Here is a 24,744-nt window from a genome sequence, read left to right as displayed (position 1 = left end):
TGCCAAACAACTTGTTAAGCATGCACATGCATCTTTTGGTAGACGCGGACGTTGTTTTCTGCCAAACCACAAGTTATGCTGGCACATGCAGCTTTTGGCAGAGCGGGCACGAGGATTCCTGCCAAACGACGTGCTAAGCACGTACATGCTGCTCTTTTTAGCACCCGCACATGGATTTGGGCCAAACTACTTGTTAAGCATGCATATGCATCTCTTCGCGGACGCGGACGTTGTTTTCTGCCAAACCACAAGCTATGCATGCGCATGCTGCATTTGGCAGAGCGCACTCGTGGATTTGTCCCAAACGACGTGCTAAGCACGCCCATGCTGCTCTTTTTAGCACCCGTGCATGAATTTGTGCCAAACCACTCCTTAAGCATGCACATGCATCTTTTGGTAGACGCGGACGTTGTTTTCTGCCAAAATAGAAGTTATGCGTGCACATGCTGCTTTTGGCAGAGCGCGGACGTGGATTTCTGCCAAACGAAGTGCTAAGCACGCCAACGCTGTTCTTTTTAGCACCCGCGTATGGATTAGTGCCAAACCACTTGTTAAGCATGCATATGCATCTTTAGGCAGACGCGGACGTTGTTTTCTGCCAAACCTCAAGTTATGCAGGCACCTGCTGCTTTTGGCAGAGCGCGCACGAGGATTTCTGCCAAACGACGTGCTAAGCACGCCAATGCTGCTCTTTTTAGCACCCGCGCATGGATTTGTGCCAAACAACTTGTTAAGCATGCACATGCATCTTTTGGTAGACGCGGACGTTGTTTTCTGCCAAAATAGAAGTTATGCATGCACATGCTGCTTTTGGAAGAGCGCGGACGTGGATTTCTGCCAAACGAAGTGCTAAGCACGCCAACGCTGTTCTTTTTAGCACCCGCGTATGGATTAGTGCCAAACCACTTCTTAAGCATGCACATGCATCTTTTGGTAGACGCGCACGTTGTTTTCCGCGAAACCGCAAGGTATGCATGGACATGCTGCTTTTGGCAGAGCGCTCATGTGGATTTCTGCCAAACGACGTGCTAAGCACGCCCATGCTGCTCTTTTTAGCACCCGCACATGGATTTGGGCCAAACCACTTGTTAAGCATGCACATGCATCTCTTCGTAGACGCGGACGTTGTTTTCTGCCAAACCACAAGGTATGCATGCGCATGCTGCATTTGGCAGAGCGCACTCGTGGATTTGTCCCAAACGACGTGCTAAGCACGCCCATGCTGCTCTTTTTAGCACCCGCACATTGATTTGTGCCAAACAACTCGTTAAGCTTGCACATGCATCTTTTGGTGGACGCGGAGGTTGTTCTCAGCCAAACCACAAGTTATCCATGCACATGCTGCTTTTGGCAGAGCGCGCATATGGATTTCTGCCAAACGACATGCTAAGCACGCCCATGCTGGTCTTATTAGCACCCGCGCATGGATTTGTGCCAAACCACTTGTTAAGCATGCCTATGCATCTTTTCGCAGACTCGGACGTTGTTTCATGCCAAACCACAAGTTATGCATGCACATGCTGCTTTTGGCAGAGCGCGCACGTGGATTTCTGCCAAACGACGTGCTAAGCACGCCAATGCTTCTCTTTTTAGCACCCGCACATGGATTTGTGCCTTACCACTTGTTAAGCATGCACATGCATCTTTTGGTAGATGCGGAGGTTGTTTTCTGCAAAACCAGAAGTTATGCATGCATATGCTCCTTTTGGCATAGCGCGCACGAGGATTTCTGCCAAACGACGTGCTAAGCACGCCCATGCTGCTCTTTTTAGCACCCGCGCATGGATTTGTGCCAAACAACTTGTTAAGCATGCATATGCATCTCTTCGCGGACGCGGACGTTGTTTTCTGCCAAACCACAGGGTATGCATGCGCATGCTGCATTTGGCAGAGCGCACTCGTGGATTTGTCCCAAACGACGTGCTAAGCACGCCCATGCTGCTCTTTTTAGCACCCGCGCATGGATTTGTGCGAAAGAACTTGTTAAGCATGCACTTGCATCTTTTGGTAGACGCGGACGTTGTTTTCTGCCAAACCAGAAGTTATGCATGCACATGCTGCTTTTGGCAGAGCGCGCACGTGGATTTCTTCCAAACGAGTTGCTAAGCACGCCCATGCTGCTCTTTTTAGCACCCGCGCATGGATTTGTGCCAAACCACTTGTTAAGCATGCACATGCGTCTTTTGGTAGACGCGGAGGTAGTTTTCTGCAAAACCAGAAGTTATGCATTCATGTGCTTCTTTTTGCAGAGCGCGCATGTGGATTTCTACCAAACCAAGTGCTAAACACGCCCATGCTGCTCTTATTAGCACCTGCACATGGATTTGTGGCAAACCACTTGTTAAGCATGCACATGCATCTTTTGGCAGACGCGGACGTTGTTTTCTGCCAAACCACAAGTTATGCAGGCACATGCTGCTTTTGGCAGAGCGCGCACGAGGATTTCTGCCAAACGACGTGCTAAGCACGCCCATGCTGCTCTTCTTAGCACCCGCGCATGAATTTGTGCCAAACAACTTGTTAAGCATGCACATGCATCTTTTGGAAGACCCGGACGTTATTTTCTTCCAAACCACATGTTATGCATGCACATGCAGCTTTTCGCAGAGCGCGCACGTGGATTTCTGCCAAACGACGTGCCAAGCACGCCCATGCTGCTCTTTTCAGCACCCGCGCATTTGTTTGTGGTTAACCACTTGTTAAGCATGCACATGCATCTTTTGGTAGACGCGGATGTTGTTCTCTGCAAAACCAGAAGTTATGCATGCACATGCTATTTTTGGCAGAGCGCGCACGTGGATTTCTGCCAAACGACTTGATAAGCACGCCCATGCTGCTCTTTTTAAAACCCGCGCACGGACTTGTGCCAAACCACCTGTTAAGCATGCACATGCATCTTTCAGTAGACGCGGACGCTGTTTTCTGCCAAACCACAAGTTAAGCGTGCACATGCAGCTTTTGCCAGAGCGCGCACGTGGATTTCTACCAAACCACATGCTAAGCACGCCCATGCTGCTCTTTTCAGCACACGCGCGTCGATTTGTGGTAAACAACTTGTTAAGCAAGCACATGCATCTTTCGGTAGACCCGACGTTGTTTTTTGCCAAACCACAAGTTTAGCATGCACATGCTGCTTTTGGCAGAGCGCGCATGTGGATTTCTACCAAGCCACGTGCTAAGCACGCCCATGCGGCTCTTTTCAGCACACGCGCATCGATTTTTGCCAAACCATTTGTTAAGCATGGACATGCATCTTTTGTTAGACGCGGACGTTGTTTTCTGCCAAACCACAAGTTATCCATGCACGTGCTGCTTTTGGCTGAGCACGCACGAGGATTTCTGGCAAACGACGTGCTAAGCACGCCTATGCTGCTCTTTTTAGCACCCGCGCATGCATTTGTGTCAAACCACTTGTTAAGAAAGCACATGCATCTTTTGGTAGACGCGCACGTTGTTTTCTGCCAAACCACAAGTTATGCATGCGTATGCTGCTTTTGGCAGAGCGCGCACGTGTATTTCTGCCAAACTACGTGCTAAGCACGCCCATGCTGCTCTTTTTAGCACCCGCACATGGATTTGGGCCAAACCACTTGTTAAGCATGCATATGCATCTTTTCGCAGACGCGGACATTGTTGTCTGCCAAACCACATGTTATGCATGCACACGCTGCTTTTGGCAGAGCGCGCACGAGGATTTCTGCCAAACGACGTGCTAAGCACGCCCATGCTGCTCTTTGAGCACCCGCGCATGGATTTGTGCCAAACCACTTTTTAAGCACGCACATGCATCTTTTTTTGCAGACTCGGACGTTGTTTTCAGCCAAACCACACGTTATGCATGCACATGTTGCTTTTGGCAGAGCGCGCACGAGGATTTCTGCCAAACGACGTGCTAAGCACGCCCATGCTGTTCTTTTAGCACCCGCGCATGGATTTGTGCCAAACCCCTTTTTAAGCACGCACATGCATCTTTTTTTGCAGACGCGGACGTTGTTTTCTGCCAAACCACAAGTTGTGCATGCACATGTTGCTTTTGTCAGAGCGCGCACGAGGATTTCTGCCAAACGACATGCTAAGCACGCCCATGCTGCTCTTATTAGCACCCGCGCATGGATTTGTGCCAAACCACTCGTTAAGCATGCATATGCCTCTTTTGGCACACGCGGACGTTGTTTTCTGCCAAACCACAAGTTATGCTGGCACATGCTGCGTTTGGCAGAGCGCGCACGAGGATTTCTGCCAAAGGACGTGCTAAGCACGCCAATACTGCTCTTTTTAGCACCCGCGCATGGATTTGTGCCAAACAACTTGTTTAGCATGCACATGCATCTTTTGGTAGACGCAGACGTTGTTTTCTGCCAAACTAGAAGGTATGCATGCACATGCTGCTTTTGGCAGAGCGCGCACGTGGATTTCTGCCAAACGACGTGCTAAGCACGCCCATGCTGCTCTTATCAGCACCCGCGCATGCATTTGTGCCAAACCACTTGTTAAGCATGCACATGCATCATTCCGTAGACGCGGAGGTTGTTTTCTGCAAAACCACAAGTTATGTATGCACATGCAGCTTTTGGCAGAGCGCGCAAGTGGATTTCTGCCAAACGACGTGCCAAGCACGCCCATGCTGCTCTTTTCAACACACGCACATCGATTTGCGGTAAACTTGTTAAGCAGGCACATGCATCTTTACGTAGACGCGCACTTTGTTTTCTGCCAAACCACCAGGTATGCATGGACATGCTGCTTTTGGCTGAGCGCGCATGTGGATTTCTGCCAAACGACGTGCTAAGCACGCCCATGTTGCTCTTTTAACTCCCGCGCATGGATTTGTGCCAAACCACTTGTTAAGCATGCACATGCATCTTTTGGCAGACGCGGACGTTGTTTTCTGCCAAACCACAAGTTATGCAGGCACATGCTGCTTTTGGCAGAGCCCGCACGAGGATTTCTGCCAAACGACGTGCTAAGCACTCCCATGCTGCTCTTTTTAGCAGCCGCGCATGCATTTGTGCCAAACCACTTGTTAAGAATGCACATGCATCTTTTGGTAGACGCGGACGTTGTTTTCTGCCAAACCACAAGTTACGCGTGCACATGCTGCTTTTGGCAGAGACGCACGTGGATTTCTGCCAAAGAACGCTCCAAGCACGCTCGTGCTGCTCTTTTCAGCACCCGCGCATCTGTTTGTGGTTAACAACTTGTTAAGCATGCACATGCATCTTTCCGTAGACACGCACGTTGTTTTCTGCCAAACCTCAAGGTATGCATGGACATGCCGCCTTTGGCAGAGCGCGCATGTGGATTTTACTAAACCACGTGCTATGCATGACCATGCTGCTATTTTCAGCACACGCGCATCATTTTATGCCAAACCACTTGTTAAGCATGCACATGCATCTATCGGTAGACGCGCACGTTGTTTTCTGCCAAACCACAAGTTATGCATGCACATGCTCCTTTTGGCAGAGCGCGCACGTGTATTTCTGCGAAACCACGTGCCAAGCATGCTCATTCTGCTCTTTTCACCACGCGCGCATTGATTTGTACCAAACCACTTGTTAATCATGCACATGCATCTTTTGGTAGACGCGCACGTTGTTTTCTGCCAAACCACAAGTTATGCATGCGTATGCTGCTTTTGGCAGAGCGTGCATATTGATTTCTGCAAAAAGACGTGCTAAGCACTCCCATGCTGCTCTTATTAGCACCCGCGCATGGATTTGTGCCAAGCCACTTGTTAAGCATGCATATGCATCATTCCGTAGACACGGAGGTTGTTTTCTCCAAAACCACAAGTTATGCATGCACATGCTGCTTTTGGCAGAGCGCGCATGTTGATTTCTAAGAAACCACGTGCTAAGCACGCCCTTGCTGCTCTTTTCAGCACACGCACATCGATTTTTGGTAAACAACTTGTTAAGCATGCACATGCATCTCTTGGTAGACGCGGACGTTGTTTTCTGCCAAACCACAAGTTATGCATGCACATGCTGCTTTTGCCAGTGCGCGCACGTGGATTTCTGCCAAACGACGTGCTAAGCACGCCAATGCTGCTCTTTTTAGCACCCGCGCATGGACTTGTGCCAAACCACTTCATAAGCATGCACATGCATCTTTTGGTAGACGCGGACGTTGTTTTCTGCCAAACCACAAGCTACCCATGCACATGCTGTTTTTGGGAGAGCGCGCACGTGGATTTCTGCCAAACGACGCGCTAAGCACGCCCATGCTGCTCTTTTTAGCACCCGCGCATGTATTTGTGCCAAACCACTTGTTAAGAATGCACATGCATGTTTTGGTAGACGCGGACGTCGTTCTCTGCCAAACCACAAGTTATCCATGCACATGCTGCTTTTGGCAGAGCGCGCATATGGATTTCTGCCAAACGACCTGCTAAGCACGCCCATGCTTCTCTTATTAGCACCCGCGCATGGATTTGTGCCAAACCACTTGTTAAGCATGCATATGCATCTTTTGGCAGACGCGGACGTTGTTTTCTGCCAAACCACAAGTTATGCAGGCACATGCTGCTTTTGGCAGAGCGCGCACGAGGATTTCTGCCAAACGTCGTGCTAAGCACGCCCATGCTGCTCTTTTTAGCACCCGCACATGGATTTGGGCCAAACCACTTGTTAAGCATGCATATGCATCTCTTCGTAGACGCGGACGTTGTTTTCTGCCAAACCACAAGGTATGCATGCGCATGCTGCATTTGGCAGAGCGCACTCGTGGATTTGTCCCAAACGACGTGCTAAGCACGCCCATGCTGCTCTTTTTAGCACCCGCACATTGATTTGTGCCAAACAACTCGTTAAGCTTGCACATGCATCTTTTGGTGGACGCGGAGGTTGTTCTCAGCCAAACCACAAGTTATCCATGCACATGCTGCTTTTGGCAGAGCGCGCATATGGATTTCTGCCAAACGACATGCTAAGCACGCCCATGCTGGTCTTATTAGCACCCGCGCATGTATTTGTGCCAAACCACTTGTTAAGCATGCATATGCATCTTTTCGCAGACTCGGACGTTGTTTCATGCCAAACCACAAGTTATGCAGGCACATGCTGCTTTTGGCAGAGCGCGCACGAGGATTTCTGCCAAACGACGTGCTAAGCACGCCCATGCTGTTCTTTTAGCACCCGCGCATGGATTTGTGCCAAACCCCTTTTTAAGCACGCACATGCATCTTTTTTTGCAGACGCGGACGTTGTTTTCTGCCAAACCACAAGTTGTGCATGCACATGTTGCTTTTGTCAGAGCGCGCACGAGGATTTCTGCCAAACGACATGCTAAGCACGCCCATGCTGCTCTTATTAGCACCCGCGCATGTATTTGTGCCAAACCACTCGTTAAGCATGCATATGCCTCTTTTGGCACACGCGGACGCTGTTTTCTGCCAAACCACAAGTTATGCAGGCACATGCTGCGTTTGGCAGAGCGCGCACGAGGATTTCTGCCAAAGGACGTGCTAAGCACGCCAATACTGCTCTTTTTAGCACCCGCGCATGGATTTGTGCCAAACAACTTGTTTAGCATGCACATGCATCTTTTGGTAGACGCAGACGTTGTTTTCTGCCAAACTAGAAGGTATGCATGCACATGCTGCTTTTGGCAGAGCGCGCACGTGGATTTCTGCCAAACGACGTGCTAAGCACGCCCATGCTGCTCTTATCAGCACCCGCGCATGCATTTGTGCCAAACCACTTGTTAAGCATGCACATGCATCATTCCGTAGACGCGGAGGTTGTTTTCTGCAAAACCACAAGTTATGTATGCACATGCAGCTTTTGGCAGAGCGCGCAAGTGGATTTCTGCCAAACGACGTGCCAAGCACGCCCATGCTGCTCTTTTCAACACACGCACATCGATTTGCGGTAAACTTGTTAAGCAGGCACATGCATCTTTACGTAGACGCGCACTTTGTTTTCTGCCAAACCACCAGGTATGCATGGACATGCTGCTTTTGGCTGAGCGCGCATGTGGATTTCTGCCAAACGACGTGCTAAGCACGCCCATCTTGCTCTTTTACCTCCCGCGCATGGATTTGTGCCAAACCACTTGTTAAGCATGCACATGCATCTTTTGGCAGACGCGGACGTTGTTTTCTGCCAAACCACAAGTTATGCAGGCACATGCTGCTTTTGGCAGAGCCCGCGCGAGGATTTCTGCCAAACGACGTGCTAAGCACTCCCATGCTGCTCTTTTTAGCAGCCGCGCATGCATTTGTGCCAAACCACTTGTTAAGAATGCACATGCATCTTTTGGTAGACGCGGACGTTGTTTTCTGCCAAACCACAAGTTACGCGTGCACATGCTGCTTTTAGCAGAGCACGCACGTGGATTTCTGCCAAACAACGCTCCAAGCACGCCCGTGCTGCTCTTTTCAGCACCCGCGCATCTGTTTGTGGTTAACAACTTGTTAAGCATGCACATGCATCTTTCCGTAGACACGCACGTTGTTTTCTGCCAAACCTCAAGGTATGCATGGACATGCCGCCTTTGGCAGAGCGCGCATGTGGATTTTACTAAACCACGTGCTATGCATGACCATGCTGCTATTTTCAGCACACGCGCATCATTTTATGCCCAACCACTTGTTAAGCATGCACATGCATCTTTCGGTAGACGCGCACGTTGTTTTCTGCCAAACCACAAGTTATGCATGCACATGCTGCTTTTGGCAGAGCGCGCACGTGTATTTCTGCGAAACCACGTGCCAAGCATGCTCATTCTGCTCTTTTCACCACGCGCGCATTGATTTGTACCAAACCACTTGTTAATCATGCACATGCATCTTTTGGTAGACGCGCACGTTGTTTTCTGCCAAACCACAAGTTATGCATGCGTATGCTGCTTTTGGCAGAGCGTGCATATTGATTTCTGCAAAACGACGTGCTAAGCACTCCCACCCTGCTCTTATTAGCACCCGCGCATGGATTTGTGCCAAGCCACTTGTTAAGCATGCACATGCATCATTCCGTAGACACGGAGGTTGTTTTCTCCAAAACCACAAGTTATGCATGCACATGCTGCTTTTGGCAGAGCGCGCATGTTGATTTCAAAGAAACCACGTGCTAAGCACGCCCTTGCTGCTCTTTTCAGCACACGCACATCGATTCTTGGTAAACAACTTGTTAAGCATGCACATGCATCTCTTGGTAGACGCGGACGTTGTTTTCTACCAAACCACAGGTTATGCATGCACATGCTGCTTTTGCCAGTGCGCGCACGTGGATTTCTGCCAAACGACGTGCTAAGCACGCCAATGCTGCTCTTTTTAGCACCCGCGCATGGACTTGTGCCAAACCACTTCATAAGCATGCACATGCATCTTTTGGTAGACGCGGACGTTGTTTTCTGCCAAACCACAAGCTACCCATGCACATGCTGTTTTTGGGAGAGCGCGCACGTGGATTTCTGCCAAATGACGCGCTAAGCACGCCCATGCTGCTCTTTTTAGCACCCGCGCATGGATTTGTGCCAAACCACTTGTTAAGAATGCACATGCATCTTTTGGTAGACGCGGACGTCGTTCTCTGCCAAACCACAAGTTATCCATGCACATGCTGCTTTTGGCAGAGCGCGCATATGGATTTCTGCCAAACGACCTGCTAAGCACGCCCATGCTGCTCTTTTTAGCACCCGCATATGGATTTGGGCCAAACCACTTGTTAAGCATGCATATGCATCTCTTCGTAGACGCGGACGTTGTTTTCTGCCAAACCACAAGGTATGCATGCGCATGCTGCATTTGGCAGAGCGCACTCGTGGATTTGTCCCAAACGACGTGCTAAGCATGCCCATGCTGCTCTTTTTAGCACCCGCACATTGATTTGTGCCAAACAACTCGTTAAGCTTGCACATGCATCTTTTGGTGGACGCGGAGGTTGTTCTCAGCCAAACCACAAGTTATCCATGCACATGCTGCTTTTGGCAGAGCGCGCATATGGATTTCTGCCAAACGACATGCTAAGCACGCCCATGCTGGTCTTATTAGCACCCGCGCATGGATTTGTGCCAAACCACTTGTTAAGCATGCATATGCATCTTTTCGCAGACTCGGACGTTGTTTCATGCCAAACCACAAGTTATGCAGGCACATGCTGCTTTTGGCAGAGCGCGCACGAGGATTTCTGCCAAACGACGTGCTAAGCACGCCAATGCTGCTCTTTTTAGCACCCGCGCATGGATTTGTGCCAAACAACTTGTTAAGCATGAACATGCATCTTTTGGTAGACGCGGACGTTGTTTTCTGCCAAACCACAAGTTATGCAGGCACATGCAGCTTTTGGCAGAGCGAGCACGAGGATTTCTGCCAAACGACGTGCTAAGCACCTACATGCTGCTCTTTTTAGCACCCGCACATGGATTTGGGCTAAACTACTTGTTAAGCATGCATATGCATCTCTTCGCGGACGCGGACGTTGTTTTCTGCCAAACCACAAGGTATGCATGCGCATGCTGCATTTGGCAGAGCGCACTCGTGGATTTGTCCCAAACGACATGCTAAGCACGCCCATGCTGCTCTTTTTAGCACCCGCGCATGGATTTGTGCGAAAGAACTTGTTAAGCATGCACATGCATGTTTTGGTAGACGCGGACGTTGTTTTCTGCCAAACCAGAAGTTATACATGCACATGCTGCTTTTGGCAGAGCGCGCACGTGGATTTCTTCCAAACGACTTGCTAAGCACGCCCATGCTGCTCTTTTTAGCACCCGCGCATGGATTTGTGCCAAACCACTTGTTAAGCATGCACATGCGTCTTTTGGTAGACGCGGAGGTAGTTTTCTGCAAAACCAGAAGTTATGCATTCATGTGCTTCTTTTTGCAGAGCGCGCCTGTGGATTTCTGCCAAACGACGAGCTAAGCACGCCCATGCTGCTCTTTTTAGCACCCGTGCATGCATTTGTGCCAAACCACTTGTTAAGAATGCACATGCATCTTTTGGTAGACGCGGACGTTGTTTTCGGCAAACCACAAGTTATGCGTGCACATGCTGCTTTTGGCAGAGCGCGCACGTGGATTTCTGCCAAACGACGTGCTAAGCACGCCAAAGCTGCTCTTTTTAGCACCCGCGCATGAATTTGTGCCAAACCACTCCTTAAGCATACACATGCATCTTTTGGTAGACGCGGACGTTGTTTTCGGCCAAACGACAAGTTATCCATGCACATGCTGCTTTTGGCAGAGCGCGCACGAGGATTTCTGCCAAACGACGAGCTAAGCACGCCCATGCTGCTCTTTTTAGCACCCGCGCATGGATTTGTGCCAAACGACTTGTTAAGCATGCACATGCATCTTTTGGTAGACGCGGACTTTGTTTTCTGCCAAAATAGAAGTTATGCATGCACATGCTGCTTTTGGCAGAGCGCGGACGTGCATTTCTGCCAAACGACGTGCTAAGCACGCCAACGCTGTTCTTTTTAGCACCCGCGTATGGATTTGTGCCAAACCACTTCTTAAGCATGCACATGCATCTTTTGCTAGACGCGGACGTTGTATTCTGCCAAACCACAAGTTATCCGTGCACATGGTGCTTTTGGCAGAGCGCGCACGTGGATTTCTCCCAAACGACGTGCTAAGCACGCCCATGCTGCTCTTATTAGCACCCGCGCATGGATTTGTGCCAAACCACTTGTTAACCATGCACATGCATCATTCCGTAGACGCGGAGGTGGTTTTCTGCAAAACCACAAGTTATGCATGCACATGCAGCTTTTGGCAGAGCGCGCAAGTGGATTTCTGCCAAACGACGTGCCAAGAACGCCCATGCTGCTCTTTTCAGCACACGCGCATCGATTAGCGGTAAACAACTTGTTAAGCATGCACATGCATCTTTTGGTACACGCGCACGTTGTTTTCTGCCAAACCACAAGGTATGCATGGACATGCTGCTTTTGGCAGAGCGCGCATGTGGATTTCTGCCAAACGACGTGCTAAGCACGCCCATGCTGCTCTTTTAGCACCCGCGCATGGATTTGTGCCAAACCACTTCTTGAGCATGCACATGCATCTCTTGGTAGACGCGGACGTTGTTCTCTGCCAAACCACAAGTAATCCATGCACATGCTGCTTTTGGCCGAGCGCGCATATGGATTTCTGCCAAACGACCTGCTAAGCACGCCCATGCTGCTCTTATTAGCACCCGCGCATGGATTTGTGCCAAACCACATGTTAAGCATGCATATGCATCTTTTGGCAGACGCGGACGTTGTTTTCTGCCAAACCACAAGTTATGCAGGCACATGCTGCTTTTGGCAGAGCGCGCACGAGGATTTCTGCCAAACGACGTGCTAAGCACGCCCATGCTGCTCTTTTTAGCACCCGCACATGGATTTGGGCCAAACCACTTGTTAAGCATGCATATGCATCTCTTCGTAGACGCGGACGTTGTTTTCTGCCAAACCAAAAGGTATGCATGCGCATGCTGCATTTGGCAGAGCGCACTCGTGGATTTGTCCCAAACGACGTGCTAAGCACGCCCATGCTGCTCTTTTTAGCACCCGCACATTGATTTGTGCCAAACAACTCGTTAAGCTTGCACATGCATCTTTTGGTGGACGCGGAGGTTGTTCTCAGCCAAACCACAAGTTATCCATGCACATGCTGCTTTTGGCAGAGCGCGCATATGAATTTCTGCCAAACGACATGCTAAGCACGCCCATGCTGGTCTTATTAGCCCCCGCGCATGGATTTGTGCCAAACCACTTGTTAAGCATGCATATGCATCTTTTGGCAGACTAGGACATTGTTTTATGCCAAACCACAAGTTATGCTGGCACATACTGCTTTTGGCAGAGCGCGCACGAGGATTTCTGCCAAACGCCATGCTAAGCACGCCAATGCTGCTCTTTTTAGCAGACGCGCATGATTTTGTGCCCAACCACTTGTTAAGCATGCACATGCATCTTTTGGCAGACGCGGACGTTGTTTTCTGCCAAACCACATGTTATGCATGCACATGCTGCTTTTGGCAGAGCGCGCACGAGGATTTCTGCCAAACGACGTGCTAAGCACGCCCATGCTGCTCTTTTAGCACCCGCGCATGGATTTGTGCCAAACCACTTTTTAAGCACGCACATGCATCTTTTTTTTTGCAGACGCGGACGTTGTTTTCAGCCAAACCACACGTTATGCATGCACATGTTGCTTTTGGCAGAGCGCGCACGTGGATTTCTACCAAACCACATGCTAAGCACGCCCATGCTGGTCTTTTCAGCACACGCGCGTCGATTTGTGGTAAAGAACTTGTTAAGCAAGCACATGCATCTTTCGGTAGACCCGACGTTGTTTTCTGCCAAACCACAAGTTTAGCATGCACATGCTGCTTTTGGCAGAGCGCGCATGTGGATTTCTACCAAGCCACGTGCTAAACACGCCCATGCGGCTCTTTTCAGCACACGCGCATCGATTTTTGCCAAACCATTTGTTAAGCATGGACATGCATCTTTTGTTAGACGCGGACGTTGTTTTCTGCCAAACCACAAGTTATCCATGCACGTGCTGCTTTTGGCAGAGCACGCACGAGGATTTCTGGCAAACGACGTGCTAAGCACGCCTATGCTGCTCTTTTTAGCACCCGCGCATGCATTTGTGTCAAACCACTTGTTAAGAAAGCACATGCATCTTTTGGTAGACGCGTACGTTGTTTTCTGCCAAACCACAAATTATGCATGCGTATTCTGCTTTTGGCAGAGCGCGCACGTGTATTTCTGCCAAACTACGTGCTAAACACGCCCATGCTGCTCTTTTTAGCACCCGCACATGGATTTGGGCCAAACCACTTGTTAAGCATGCATATGCATCTTTTCGCAGACGCGGACGTTGTTGTCTGCCAAACCACATGTTATGCATGCACATGCTGCTTTTGGCAGAGCGCGCACGAGGATTTCTGCCAAACGACGTGCTAAGCACGCCCATGCTGCTCTTTTAGCACCCGCGCATGGATTTGTGCCAAACCACTTATTAAGCACGCACATGCATCTTTTTTTTGCAGACGCGGACGTTGTTTTCAGCCAAACCACACGTTATGCATGCACATGTTGCTTTTGGCAGAGCGCGCACGAGGATTTCTGCCAAACGACGTGCTAAGCACGCCCATGCTGCTCTTTTAGCACCCGCGCATGGATTTGTGCCAAACCCCTTTTTAAGCACGCACATGCATCTTTTTTTTGCAGACGCGGACGTTGTTTTCTGCCAAACCACAAGTTGTGCATGCACATGTTGCTTTTGTCAGAGCGCGCACGAGGATTTCTGCCAAACGACATGCTAAGCACGCCCATGCTGCTCTTATTAGCACCCGTGCATGGATTTGTGCCAAACCACTCGTTAAGCATGCATATGCATCTTTTGGCAGACGCGGACGTTGTTTTCTGCCAAACCACAAGTTATGCAGGCACATGCTGCGTTTGGCAGAGCGCGCACGAGGATTTCTGCCAAACGACGTGCTAAGCACGCCAATACTGCTCTTTTTAGCACCCGCGCATGGATTTGTGCCAAACAACTTGTTTAGCATGCACATGCATCTTTTGGTAGACGCGGACGTTGTTTTCTGCCAAACTAGAAGGTATGCATGCACATGCTGCTTTTGGCAGAGCGCGCACGTGGATTTCTGCCAAACGACGTGCTAAGCACGCCCATGCTGCTCTTATCAGCACCCCCGCTTGCATTTGTGCCAAACCACTTGTTAAGCATGCACATGCATCATTCCGTAGACGCGGAGGTTGTTTTCTGCAAAACCACAAGTTATGTATGCACATGCAGCTTTTGGCAGAGCGCGCAAGTGGATTTCTGCCAAACGACGTGCCAAGCACGCCCATGCTGCTCTTTTCAACACACGCACATCGATTTGCGGTAAACTTGTTAAGCAGGCACATGCATCTTTACGCAGACGCGCAATTTGTTTTCTGCCAAACCACCAGGTATGCATGGACATGCTGCTTTTGGCAGAGCGCGCATGTGGATTTCTGCCAAACGACGTGCTAAGCACGCCCATGTTGCTCTTTTACCTCCCGCGCATGGATTTATGCCAAACCACTTGTTAAGCATGCACATGCATCTTTTGGCAGACGCGGACGTTGTTTTCTGCCAAACCACAAGTTATGCAGGCACATGCTGCTTTTGGCAGAGCCCGCACGAGGATTTCTGCCAAACGACGTGCTAAGCACTCCCATGCTGCTCTTTTTAGCAGCCGCACATGCATTTGTGCCAAACCACTTGTTAAGAATGCACATGCATCTTTTGGTAGACGCGGACGTTGTTTTGTGCCAAACCACAAGTTACGCGCGCACATGCTGCTTTTGGCAGAGCACGCACGTGGATATCTGCCAAACAACGCTCCAAGCACGCCCGTGCTGCTCTTTTCAGCACCCGCGCATCTGTCTGTGGTTAACAACTTGTTAAGCATGCACATGCATCTTTCCGTAGACACGCACGTTGTTTTCTGCCAAACCACAAGGTATGCATGGACATGCCGCATTTGGCATGTTTAGCGCGCATGTGGATTTTACTAAACCACGTGCTAAGCATGACCATGCTGCTATTTTCAGCACACGCGCAGCATTTTATCCCAAACCACTTGTTAAGCATGCACATGCATCTTTCGGTAGACGCGCACGTTGTTTTCTGCCAAACCACAAGTTATGCATTCACATGCTGCTTTTGGCAGAGCGCGCACGTGGATTTCTGCCAAAGCACGTGCCAAGGACGCTCATTCTGCTCTTTTCACCACGCGCGCATTGATTTGTGCCAAACCACTTGTTAATCATGCACATGCATCTTTTGGTAGACGCGTACGTTGTTTTCTGCCAAACCACAAGTTATGCATGCGTATGCTGCTTTTGGCAGAGCGTGCATATTGATTTCTGCAAAACGACGTGCTAAGCACGCCCATGCTGCTCTTATTAGCACCCGCGCATGGATTTGTGCCAAGCCACTTGTTAAGCATGCACATGCATCATTCTGTAGACACGAAGGTTGTTTTCTCCAAAACCACAAGTTATCCATGCACATGCTGCTTTTGGCAGAGCGCGCATGTTGATTTCTAACAAACCACGTGCAAAGCACGCCCTTGCTGCTCTTTTCAGCACACGCACATCGATTTTTGGTAAACAACTTGTTAAGCATGCACATGCATCTTTTGGTAGACGCGGACGTTGTTTTCTGCCAAACCACAAGTTATGCATGCACATGCTGCTTTTGGCAGTGCGCGCACGTGGATTTCTGCCAAAGGACCTGCTAAGCACGCCCATGCTGCTCTTTTTAGCACCCGCGCACCGATTTGTGGCTAACCACTTGTTAAGCATACACATGCATCTTTTGGTAGACGCGCACGTTGTTTTCTGCAATACCACAAGGTATGCATGGATATGCTGCTTTTGGCAGATCGCGCATGTGGATTTCTGCCAAACGACGTGCTAAGCACCACCATGCTGCTCTTTTTAGCACCCGCACATGGATTTGGGCCAAACCACTTGTTAAGGATGCATATGCATCTATCGGCAGACGCGGCCGTTGTTTTCTGCCAAACCACAAGTTATGCATGCACATGCTCTTTTTTTAGAGCGCGCATGAGGATTTCTGCCAAATGACGTGTTAAGCACGCCCATGCTGCTCTTTTTAGCACCCGCGCATGGATTTGTGCCAAACAACTTGTTAAGCATGCACATGCCTCTTTTGGTAGACGCGGACGTCGTTTTCTGCCAAACCACAAGTTATGCATGCACAGGCTGCTTTTGGCAAAGCGCGCACGTGGATTTCTGCCAAACTACGTGCTAAGCACGCCAAGGCTGCTCTTTTTTGCACCCGCGCATGGATTTGTGCCAAACCATTTCTTAAGCATGCACATGCATCTTTTGGTAGACCCGCACGTTGTTTTCTGCGAAACCACAAGTTAACAATGCACATGCTGCTTTTGGCAGAGCGCGCACGTGGATTTCTGCCAAACGACTTGATAGGCACGCCCATGCTGCCTTTTTCAGCAAACGCGCATCAATTTGTGCCAAACCACGTGTTAAGCATGCACAGGCATCTTTCCGTTGACGCGCGCGTTGTTTTCTGCCAAACCACAAGTTATGCGTGCATATGCTGCTTTTGGCAGAGCGCGCATGTGGATTTCTACCATGCCACGTGCTAAGCACGCACATGCTGCTCTTTTCAGCACACGCGCGTCGATTTCTGCCAAACCATTTGTTAAGCATGCACATGCATCTTTTGGTAGACGCGGAGGTTGTTTTCTGCAAAACCACAAGTTATGCATGCACATGTTACTTTAGGCAGAGCGCGCACGTTGATTTCTGCCAAACGACATGCTAAGCATGCCAAAGCTGCTCTTTTTAGCACCCGCGCATGAATTTATGCCAAACCACTTCTTAAGCATGCACATGCATCTTTTGGTAGAGGCTCACGTCGTTTTTTGCCAAACCACAAGGTATGCATGGACATGCTGCTTTTGGCAGAGCGCGCATGTGGATTTCTGCCACACGACGTGCTAAGCACGCCCATGCTGCTCTTTTTAGCACCCGCGCATGGATTTGTGCCAAACCACTTGTTAAGCATCCACATGCATCTTTTGGTAGACGTGGACGTTGTTTTCTGCCAAACGACAACTTATGCATGCACATGCTGCTTTTGGCAGAGCGCGCACCTGGATTTCTACCAAACCACGTCCCAAGCACGCTCATGCTGCTCTTTTCATCACACGCGCATGGATTTGTGCCAAACCACTTGTTAAGCATGCACATGCATCTTTTGGCAGACGCGGACGTTGTTTTCTGCCAAACCACAAGTTATGCAGGCACATGCTGCTTTTGGCAGAGAGCGCACGAGGATTTCTGCCCAACGAAGTGCTAAGCACCGCTATGCTGCTCTTTTTAGCAACCGCGCGTGGATTTCTGCCAAACCACTCGTTAAGCTTGCACATGCATCTTTTGGTACAAGCGGACGTTGTTTTTTGCCAAACCATAACTTATCCATGTCTGTCCACCATCCTTCAACAAATCTGCTATTACCTGATCCTCCCCAGCTGCCTTCCCCCTTTGCATATCTCCTAAGAAAGCCTTAGGAGATATGCAAAGGGGGAAGGCAGCTGGGGAGTATCAGGTAACAGCAGATTTGTTGAAGGATGGTGGACAGATTGTTCTAGAGAAACTGGCCACCCTGTATACGCAATGCCTCATGCCCTCGAGCGTACCGGAATCTTTGAAGAACGCTAACATAATCCTAATCCATAAGAAAGGGGACGCCACAGACTTGAAAAATTATAGACCGATCAGCTTACTGTCCGTTGCCTACAAACTATTTACTAAGGTAATTGCAAATGGAATCAGGAACACCTTAGACTTCTGTAAACCAAAGGACCAGGTAGGATTCCGTAAAGGCTACTCAACAATAGACCATATTCACACTATCAATCAAGTGGTAGAGAAATGTGCAGAATATAACCAACCCTTATATATAGCTTTCATTGATTACGAGAAAGCGTTTGATTCAGTCGAAACCTCAGCAGTCATGGAGGCATTACAGAATCAGGGTGTAGACGAGCCGTATGTAAAACTACTGGAAGGTATCTAAGCGGCTCCACAGCCACCGTAGTCCTCCATAAAGCAAGCAACAAAATCCCAATAAAGAAAGGCGTCAGGCAGGGAGATACGATATCTCCAATGCTATTCACAGCGTGTTTACAGGAGGTATTCAGAGACCTGGATTGGGAAGAATTGGGGATAAAAGTTAATGGTGAGTACCTTAGTAACTTGCGATTCGCTGATGATATTGCCTTGCTTAGTAACTCAGGGGACCAATTGCAATGCATGCTCACTGACCTGGAGAGGCAAAGCAGAAGAGTGGGTCTAAAAATTAATCTGCAGAAAACTAAATTAATGCTTATCAGTCTCGGGAGAGAACAGCAATTTACAATAGGCAGCGAGGCACTGGAAGTCGTAAGGGAATACATCTACTTAGGGCAGGTAGTGACGGCGGATCCGGATCATGAGACGGAAATAATCAGAAGAATAAGAATGGGCTGGGGTGCGTTTGGCAGGCACTCCCAAATCATGAACAGCAGGTTGCCATTATCCCTCAAAGAGAAAAGTATATAATAGCTGTGTCTTACCAGTACTCACCTAAAGGGCTGAAACCTGGAGACTTACTAAAAGGGCTCTACTCAAATTGAGGACGACACAACGAGCTATGTAAAGAAGAATGATAGGTGTAACGTTAAGGGATAAGAAAAGAGCAGATTGGGTGAGGGAACAAACGCGAGGTAATGACATCTTAGTTGAAATCAAGAAAAAGAAATGGGCATGGGCAGGACATGTAATGAGGTGGGAAGATAACCGATGGTCATTAAGGGTTACGGACTGGATCCCAAGGGAAGGAAAGCGTAGCAGGGGGCGGCAGAAAGTTAGGTGGGCGGATGAGATTAAGAAGTTTTCAGGGACGGCATGGCCACAATTAGTACATGACCGGGGTTGTTGGAGAGGTATGGGAGAGGCCTTTGCCCTGCAGTGGGCGTAACCAGGCTGATGATGATGATGATGATGATGAAGTTATCCATGCACATGCTGTTTTTGGCAGAGCGCGCATTTTGATTTCTACCAAACCACGGGCTAAGCACGCCCATGCTGCTATTTTCAGCACACGCGCATGGATTTGTGGTAAACAACTTGTTAAGCATGCACATGCATCTTTCGGTAGATGCGGACGTTGTTTTCTGCCAAGCCACAAGTTTAACATGCACATGCTGCTTCTGGCAGAGCGCGAACGTCGATTTCTGCCAAACTACGTGCTAAGCACGCCCTTGCTGCTCTTTTAAGCACCCGCACATGGATTTGGGCCAAGCCACTTGTTAAGCATGCATATGCATCTTTTGGCAGACGTGGACGTTGTTTTCTGCCAAACCACAAGTTATGAATGCACATGCTCCTTTTGGCACAGCGCGCACGAGGATTTCTGCCAAATGACGTGCTAAGTACGCCCATGCTGCTCTTTTCAGCACCCGCGCATGGATTTGTGCCAAACACAAGTTATGCATGCACATGCCGCTTTTGGCAGAGCGCGCACGTTGATTTCTGCCAAACGACGTGCTAAGCACGCCAAAGCTGCTCTTTTTAGCACCCGTGCATAGATTTGTGCCAAACCACTTCTTAAGCATGCACATGCATCTTTTTCTAGACGCGGACGTTGTTTTCTGCCAAACCACAAGCTACCCATGCACATGCTGTTTTTGGCATTGCGCGCATGTGGATTTCTGACAAACGACGCGCTAAGCACGCCCATGCTGCTCTTTTTAGCACCCGCGCATGGATTTGTGGCAAACCACTCATTAAGCATGCACATGCATCTTTTGGTAGACACGGAGGTTGTTTTCTGCAAAACCACAAGTTATGCATGCACATGCTGCTTTAGGCAGAGCGCGCACGTGGATTTCTGCCAAACGACGTGTTAAGCACGCCCATGCTGCTCTTTTTAGCACCCGCGCATGGATTTGTGTCAAACCACTTGTTGAGCATGCACATGCATCTTTTGGTAGACGCGGAGGTTGTGTTCTGCAAAACCAGAAGTTATGCAGGCACATCCTGCTTTTGGCAGAGGGCGCACAAGGATTTCTGCCAAACGACGTGCTAAGCACGCCAATGCTGCTCTTTTTAGCACCCGCGCATTGATTTGTGCCAAACAACTCTTTAAGCATGCACATGCATCTTTTGGTAGACGCGGACGTTGTTTTCTGCCAAACCACAAGTTATCCATGCACATGCTGCTTTTGGCAGAGCGCGCATGCGCATTTCTGCCAAACGACATGCTAAGCACGCCCATGCTGCTCTTATTAGCACCCGCGCATGGATTTGTGCCAAACCACTTGTTAACCATGCATATGCATCTTTTGGCAGACGCGGACGTTGTTTTCGGCCAAACCACAAGTTATGCAGGCACATGCTGCTTTTGCCAGAGCGCACTCGTGGATTTTTCCCAAACGACGTGCTAAATACGCCCATACAGCTCTTTTTACCACCCGCACATGGGTTTGTGCCAAACCACTTGTTAAGGATGCATATGCATCTTTTGGCAGACTCGGACGTTGTTTTCTGCCAAACCACAAGTTATGAATGCACATGCTCCTTTTGGCATAGCGCGCACGAGGATTTCTGCCAAACGACCTACTAAGCACGCCCATGCAGCTCTTTTTAGCACCCGCGCATGGATTTGTGCCAAACAACTTGTTAAGATTGCACATGCATCTTTTGGTAGACGCGGACGTTGTTTTCTGCCAAGCACAAGCTACCCATGCACATGCTGTTTTTGGCAGAGCGCGCACGTGGATTTCTGCCAAACGACGTGCTAAGCACGCCCATGCTGCTCTTTTTAGCACCCGCGCATGGATTTGCGCCAAACCACTCGTTAAGCATGCAAATGAATCTTTTTGTAGACGCGCAGGTTGTTTTCTGCAAAACCACAAGGTATGCATGCACATGCTGCTTTAGGAAGAGCGCGCACGTGAATTTGTGCCAAACGACGTTTTAAGCATGCCCATGCTGCTGTTTTTAGCACCCGCGCATATATTTGTGCCAAACCACTTGTTAAGAATGCACATGCATCTTTTGGTAGACGCGGACGTTGTTTTCTGTCTAACCACAAGTTATGCGTGCACATGCTGCTTTTGGCCGAGCGCGCAAGTGGATTTCTGCCAAACGACGAGCTAAGCACGCCAAAGCTGCTCTTTTTAGCACCCGCGCATGAATTTGTGCCAAACCACTTCTTGAGCATGCACATGCATCTTTTGGTAGACACGGAGGTTGTTTTCTGCAAAACCACAAGTTATGCATGCACATGCTGCTTTAGGCAGAGCGCGCACGTGGATTTCTGCCAAACGACGTGTTAAGCACGCCCATGCTGCTCTTTTTAGCACCCGCGCATGGATTTGTGTCAAACCACTTGTTAAGCATGCACATGCATCTTTTGGTAGACGCGGAGGTTGTGTTCTGCAAAACCAGAAGTTATGCAGGCACATCCTGCTTTTGGCAGAGGGCGCACGAGGATTTCTGCCAAACGACGTGCTAAGCACGCCAATGCTGCTCTTTTTAGCACCCGCGCATTGATTTGTGCCAAACAACTCTTTAAGCATGCACATGCATCTTTTGGTAGACGCGGACGTTGTTTTCTGCCAAACCACATGTTATCCATGCACATGCTGCTTTTGGCAGAGCGCGCATGCGCATTTCTGCCAAACGACATGCTAAGCACGCCCATGCTGCTCTTATTAGCACCCGCGCATGGATTTGTGCCAAAGCACTTGTTTACCATGCATATGCATCTTTTGGCAGACGCGGACGTTGTTTTCTGCCAGACCGCATGTTATGCAGGCACATGCTGTTTTTGGCAGAGCGCGCACAAGGATTTCTGCCAAACGACGTACTAAGCACGCCAATGCTGCTCATTTTAGCACCCGCGCATGGATTTGTGCCAAACCACTTGGTAAGCATGCACATGCATCTTTTGGTAGACGCGGACGTTGTTTTCTGCCAAACCACAAGATATGCATGCACAGGCTGCTTTTGTCAGAGCGCGCACGTGGATTTCTGCCAAACGACGTGCTAAGCACGCCCATGCTGCTCTTTTTAGCACCCGCACATAGATTTGGGCCAAACCACTTGTTAAGCATGCATATGCATCTTTTCGCAGACGCGGACGTTGTTGTCTGCCAAACCACAAGTTATGCATGCACATGCTGCTTTTGCCAGAGCGCACTCCTGGATTTTTCCCAAACGACGTGCTAAATACGCCCATACAGCTCTTTTTACCACCCGAAGATGGATTTGTGCCAAACCACTTGTTAAGGATGCATATGCATCTTTTGGCGGACTCGGACGTTGTTTTCTGCCAAACCACAAGTTATGAATGCACATGCTCCTTTTGGCATAGCGCGCACGAGGATTTCTGCCAAACGACGTGCTAAGCACGCCCATGCTGCTCTTTTTAGCACCCGCGCATGGATTTGTACCAAACAACTTGTTAAGATTGCACATGCATCTTTTGGTAGACGCGGACGTTGTTTTCTGCCAAGCACAAGCTACCCATGCACATGCTGTTTTTGGCAGAGTGCGCACATGGATTTCTGCCAAATGACGTTTTAAGCATGCCCATGCTGCTCTTTTTAGCACCCGCGCATATATTTGTGCCAAACCACTTGTTAAGAATGCACATGCACCTTTTGGTAGACGCGGACGTTGTTTTCTGCCAAACCACAAGTTATGCGTGCACATGCTGCTTTTGGCCGAGCGCGCAAGTGGATTTCTGCCAAACGACGTGCTAAGCACGCCAAAGCTGCTCTTTTTAGCACCCGCGCATGGATTTGTGCCAAACAACTTGTTAAGCTTGCACATGCATCTTTTGGTAGACGCGGACGTTGTTTTCTCCCAAGCACAAGGTATACATGCACATGCTGCTTTTGGCAGAGCGCGCACGTGGATTTCTGCCAAACGACGTGCTGAGCCCTCCAAAGCTGCTCTTTTTAGCACCCGCGCATGGATTTGTGCCAAACCACTTCCTAAGCATGCACATGCATCTCTTGGTAGACGCGGCCGTTGTTCTCTGCCAAACCACAAGTTATCCATGCACATGCTCCTTTTGGCAGAGCGCGCAAATGGATTTCTGCCAAACGACATGCTAAGCACGCCCATGCTGCTCTTATTAGCACCCGCGCATGGATTTGTGCCAAACCACTTGTTAAGCATGCGTATGCATCTTTTGGCAGACGCGGAGACGCGGACGTTGTTTTCTGCCAAACCACAACTTATGCAGGCACATGCTGCTTTTGGCAGAGCGCGCACGAGGATATCTGCCAAACGACGTGCTACGCACGCCAATGCTGCTCTTTTTAGCACCCGCGCATGGATTTGTGCCAAAGAACTTGTTAAGCATGCACATGCATCTTTTGGTAGACGCGGACGTTGTTTTCTGCCAAACCAGAAGTTATGCATGCACATGCTGCTTTTGGCAGAGCGCGCACGTGGATTTCTTCCAAACGACTTGCTAAGCACGCCAACGCTGTTCTTTTTAGCACCCGCGCATGGATTTGTGCGAAAACACTTCTTAACCATGCACATGCATCTTTTGGTAGACGCGGACGCTGTTTTCTGCCAAACCACAAGTTATCCATGCACATGCTGCTTTTGGCAGAGCGCGCACGTGGTTTTTTGCCAAACGACGTGCTAAGCACCCATAGGCTGTTCTTTTTAGCACCCGCGCATGGATTTGTGCCAAACCACTCGTTAAGCATGCACATGCATCTTTTGGTAGGCGCGGAGGTTGTTTTATGCCAAACCACAAGCTGCCCATGCACATGCTGTTTTTGGCAGAACGCGCACGTGGATTTCTGCCAAACGACGTGCTAAGCACGCCCATGCTGCTCTTTTTAGCACCCGCGCATGGATTTGCGCCAAACCACTCGTTAAGCAAGCAAATGAATCTTTTTGTAGACGCGCAGGTTGTATTCTGCAAAACCACAAGGTATCCATGCACATGCTGCTTTTGGCAGAGCGCGCATGCGCATTACTGCCAAACGACATGCTAAGCACGCCCATGCTGCTCTTATTAGCACCCGCGCATGGATTTGTGCCAAACCACTCGTTAAGCATGCATATGCATCTTTTGGGAGACGCGGACGTTGTTTTCTGCCAAACCACAAGTTATGCAGGCACATGCTGCGTTTGGCAGAGCGCGCTCGAGGATTTCTGCCAAACGACGTGCTA

Source organism: Dermacentor variabilis, chromosome 4, assembly GCF_050947875.1.
Source record: "Dermacentor variabilis isolate Ectoservices chromosome 4, ASM5094787v1, whole genome shotgun sequence".
NCBI classification, from domain to species: Eukaryota; Metazoa; Arthropoda; class Arachnida; order Ixodida; family Ixodidae; genus Dermacentor; species Dermacentor variabilis.
The sequence above is the reverse complement of the archived record's forward strand: the minus strand, read 5'-3'. Positions refer to the sequence as shown.